The sequence below is a fragment of the Triticum dicoccoides genome, chromosome 4A, assembly GCF_002162155.2.
Source record: "Triticum dicoccoides isolate Atlit2015 ecotype Zavitan chromosome 4A, WEW_v2.0, whole genome shotgun sequence".
In the NCBI taxonomy this organism is placed as follows: domain Eukaryota; kingdom Viridiplantae; phylum Streptophyta; class Magnoliopsida; order Poales; family Poaceae; genus Triticum; species Triticum dicoccoides.
In genome coordinates, this window is record NC_041386.1 from 507,108,987 (window position 1) to 507,114,229 (window position 5,243).

Here is a 5,243-nt window from a genome sequence, read left to right on the forward strand (position 1 = left end):
AAAGCCAGGCGCGCGAGGTTCAAGAACTCAAGGCACAGGTGGCGCGGATTCCGGAGATTGTCCAAGAGCAAGTGGAACAACGACTCAGAGCGACGATCACCGCCATTGTGCCTACCTTGATCCAGGGGTTGAGTGCGTGGATTGCGGGCGGCCAACAGGGGCCGCCCCCGATTCCTAGCTTCACGGCCAGCAACTCGCAGAATGCGATGGCGGGGCCATTGGTGTCTCCGGCGGTGGAGGCATTGGTGTCTCCGACGCCGGCACAGGAGCTTAATGCACTCGGGTGTACGCCGGCCGGCACCTCTGCAGCAAGCGGCCCCTCCGTCAACTGCACGCCCGCCATTGGCGGTGCCTCGACATTAGCCGAGCTCGATGCCATCATCACGGTAACTAATTAAGCCTCTCTCGGCCGAGGACTTCATCTCCTTGCCTTTGACTGGGCATCCCTGACGCCCTACAAGTTTTCGCAGGGCGCCGCCGATGTTCCGTGCACTCTCCTGCACTTCGTGAACAACGAGTTGGTCGATGTCGCCAAGGGCCAAATCGTTCAATCGGGCAACCCCTTGTTCCACGGTACCCAGATGCGACCCAACTTGTTTAGGGTTCAACTGGTTCGGGGGCTTCCAGGCTGCGACGAGTTGTTACCTCCAATTCGACCCGTCGGGGCCGACGATGATGACGTGATGACCCTCAGCACCTTCCTGAGCTGGCCCCTGCTTTGGCCGAAGAGCCAGATTCGTTTGGGGGTGGGGGACACCACCCCAAAGACAACACCGCCAGTCGTGCCGGCGCCAAGTCGGCCCCATGGCAAGACCGCCGCAACGGTGCCGGACATCCCTATGCCACTGGATCCAAACATGCATATGGCACAGGATCAGAACGACTACGACGACGATACATTTGGAAACGTCGATCAGTACTTTGCCGAACATGGGTACGATGGCGACTTCATGGGGGCTCCTTCTCAAGAACCCAACCCAACAAAAGACATGCGCGATCTAGCTGGTACCGCGGAGAAGCCAAGTTGCAACAGGCGTCGTCTGCCGTTCAGCTCTCAGGAGACGCCTCCAGCTGCCGACTTCACCGAGCCTCAGATAGGCGAGGTGCGAAATATTATCAGCCCAAATACACTCAATAAAGATGTCTGTGAGCAGAACTCGGTCCCATTACAGGAGAAGAAGAAGGCACGCAAAAGAAAGACTAACAAGGGTGCGAGCCAGCCGGCACCGAGTACGATCCGTGCTCAGGACGGGCCACCTTCACCTGAGGATATCTTGAGGAGGGTGCATGTGGCGGGTAGGGCGATGCTACCGACAAATATGCTCAATGCTGCAACCGATGCTATGCGGAGTCTGCATGACAGTGTTCTTTCGTTGGAGAAGCGGCGTCTCAGAGAGAAGGATGTGGCATACCCGGTTTTCGCGGCCAAGGTGCCAGAGGGCAAGGGCTTTGTGGATAACTCCATCGGGCGTACGATCGTCCTGCGGTTTGATGACATCCACGCTATGATGAACCTTCATCCGCTGCACTACACCTTTGTTCGGCTATTTTCACTGAGTATGGAGATGCGGATCATTCGCGACAAGACCCCGGACATCGTGATAGTCGACCCCTTCTACATGCGTGCCAAGATCTTGGGCAGCGCTGGGGACCGGCAAGTCGCGAGTTCTTACCTCGAAGGCGTCATTCTGGCAAACCAAGATAAGGATAACTTCCTCGTGCCTTACTTTCCCGAGTAAGTCCCCCCCTCAACCGGCCCGTAACATATGAATTCTTAGATTTCGATCGTTTTTCTTTTAACATTCCATGTTTTCTGCAGTGACACACATTGCACGCTCATCCTCCTAAGCCCCAAATATTCCATGGCCACGTATTTCGACCCGGACCGTCAGTCGAACGTAGACTACACAAATGTCAAGAAGGTTCTTGATGATGTTCTCCCCGGCTACGCCAAATCTGGAGGCACCTTCACCAGGCCTATTCGTAAGTACGGCAAGCACGTGTTCTCCCACAATACGACGTTCTGCTGCGTCAAGCAACTGCCTGGCGGTCAGAAGGGTACCTACTACGCCATCCATCACATGCGGGCGATCGTACGGGACCATCATCAACTTCTGCTACCGAGTAAACTCAAAGATTGGGCCAAGAGCGTGTCGGCAATCCAGGACGCGGACCTCCGACAAGAATTCTTTCGCATCCAGTCGGAGTTTGCGGAAATCATCCATCAAGATGTCCTTCGTACCTCGGGGCAGTTCTACCTCAGAAATCAACCGTCCAACAGTGACATCGACACAATGCTACAAATGCAGGCTGACAACGCCCGTTCTTTCATGACTCCCACGATAGACGGTGGCTTCATCCACGCTTCGGTCCCTTGAGTCGAGTCGAAAGCAGTGATGCTGTGTCTAGTTCTGAAACATCGATTGGCTCATGTTGTAATTAAACTTTAATGAACTTGTAGCATGTCTCTTTGGTTTCGAGAGTCGTTCAACTTAGATGTAATCGATGCTATTAATGTCTTGCTTTTCTCTTCCGATCGTTCTGTTGCATACTTATATATTGCTTATGTATTGTCTGTGAATTGGTACTAACGTTTCGTTTGGCTAGTGCATAGCGATGCCGACGTATGTCGTGTACAAGGGTAAGGTTCCCGGAGTCTACGACGACTGGGAGGAGTGTCGGAGACAGGTTCACCGATTCAGCGGTAACAGTTACAAAGGGTACACCACTAGGGCCGAGGCCGAATCTAGATACGCCCGCTATCTAGCGGGAGAGGGGAGGGAGCGTTGGAGGAACCGGATGAAGACGAGTTTCATCGTGATGACCGCAGCTCTCTTCTATGTGATGGTAGTTTAGATGATCGATATCGACTTGTAATGTGAAGACAAACTCGCTACTCGCGGTCTCGAGACTTGTAATATAATGTTCTATCTTTGTTCGGTCTTTTCAATTCGGAGACTAATATGATGAATTGTATTCAGAGACTAATCTTCTATTGTATTCGATGAATCTGTTGTTGATGTGTGCTGTCTATATTTTGTCCAATTATACATTTTGTAACCTGTGCAAAAAACAGAAAATAAAAAAATAAAAAAAACCTAATATTCATACTAATGGCGCATCACACCACAGTGCGCCATTAGTATGCCAAAGGATACTAATGGCGCATCATTAGACAGTGCGCCATTAGTATGCCGAAGTTACTAATGGCGCATCTTGCTGTTGTGCGCCATTAGTATGCCAAAGCACCTGGGTATACATGGCCCCCTGGGAGGCATACTAATGGCGCACTGTTGTATATACTAATGGCGCATCCAGTGGTGCGCCATTAGTAAAATATACTAATGGCGTGGCACTAATGACGCACCACTGATGCGCCATTAATGGCCAAATTAGGTGCGCCATTAGTAGGCCTTTTCCTAGTAGTGTACGGAGCAAAATGAGTGAATCTACACTCTAAAACATGTCTACATATGGTACATCCGTATGTTGTAGTCTATTTAAGATGGCTAGAAAGACAATTATTTGGGAACGGAGGGAGTACATACGAAGTAAAATGAGTGAATCTACACTCTAAAATGCATCTGTATACTCCGCATGTGGTTCATAGTGAAATCTTTAGAAAGATTTATATTTAAGAATGGAGGGAGTATATTCTTGGGAAATCGGTTTCGGTATAAGATACGGCAAAAGCATGCTCAATGTTGAGAGAACCAAATATAAGCAAGAAATAGTTTGTGGATGCTCCGTAAGTGCAAAATAAATTCAGCTAGTCTTTGTCGCCACAAATTTATGAAACTGCACTAACGATTCAGGAAGAAATAAGCATATATAGACGGGACGCTGGGGCGGTCTGGTAATAAAGGAGTTAGCTGGCCCGCACAAACACCGCTTCGCCACCATCTGTCGGTGCCGCCGTCGGCGAACGGCAACATCGTCGTACAGTTAAACTAGTTGGATGTACCATTGGTACACTTTGGCACATAACCAACCCCCAGACCCAGACCGACACGTCCGTCTACTCCCCCCTCCGTTCTGTACGTACTCGAAACCGTACATCCCCGTATGCCGTCCACGCACGCAGACACCGCATTTACTACGTTCTGCAAAACGCATCCCCATAGCAAAATTGATGGCTGCAGATACCAGGAGCGCACACGCTCGTCCTCTCCTACGAATTTTCGACAAAGACAACCAGTACATTCTAATCTTTTTTAATCTCTGTGAGCCATGTACATCGCACACGGTATCCAATTTTCTCTTCACATCAATATGAACCACACGCATGATCACAAGCATGGATTAAACGAGCAGTGCGTCCGTGGAGATGAAGCTGTAGATGGCCATGTCCCTGACGGCGCCCTTGACCACGCAGTACCTCCGCAGCACGGCCTCCTGCCGGAACCTGGCCTTCTCCAGCACGCGCTGCGACGCGACGTTGCGCACATCCACCAGCGCCTCCACGCGCTCCCAGCCTCTCCACCTCCCCGAACACCGTGGCGACCGCTCGCCTCACGGCGGCCGTGGCCACGCCCTTGCCCCAGTGCGCACGCGCCACCATGTACCCGAGCTCGGCGCGGCACGCATCCGCCGTCGGCGACACGGACACCGAGCCGACGGGGTGGTCGCCGCCGGGGAGGCATACGGCGCGGAACCAGGGGTGCGGCAGCGCGGCGTCCCGGAGGAACGCGAGCAGGGCGTCGCGGGACGTGTAGGGGTCCCACGTCATGAAGGTCGTGACCTCGGGATCCGACACCCACGCCATCATGGCGTCGGCGTCGGCGAGGTCGAGCGGCCGGAGGGTCACATCTCGCACGCGCTCCGTCGTCGTGGCGGGCGCTTCTTGCTCCATTCCCCGGCCTAGCTTGTTTGGACTTTTGGACACGGTCACTTGAGAAGCTGGATATAGTTAGTGGTCGAACGAATCAATATTCTGCGAACTGGTCGCCGGATCCTACAAGACTCCAAGAGCATCGCATTACACGTCGTCACCAACCACGGCCCACCTGGGAGTTGTGAATTTGTGATGTGTACCGAGATGGCACGAGATGTCATCGTCGCGGTCAGTAGATTGGAATTTAGATAAAGAAATATTGATCGAGCACGCAACAACCAGCGTGAGGAAAAAGAGCCCTGCTCCAGTGCTCCTCCCTAACCTAGTTTCCGAAGGGTATTTTTATCCCCGCGAGTTTTTTTTTCCTGGCCCGCCGTAGCCTAAATCCCAGCCCTGTCTAGTCCTGTAT

The 5,243-nt window shown here is 52.5% G+C and overlaps 1 pseudogene; it reads right to left on the reverse strand.

Annotated features, from left to right (window-relative positions):
- Positions 1-4,212: 4,212 nt before the first annotated feature.
- Positions 4,213-4,852, reverse strand: LOC119289019 (annotated as a pseudogene).
- Positions 4,853-5,243: the final 391 nt, after the last annotated feature.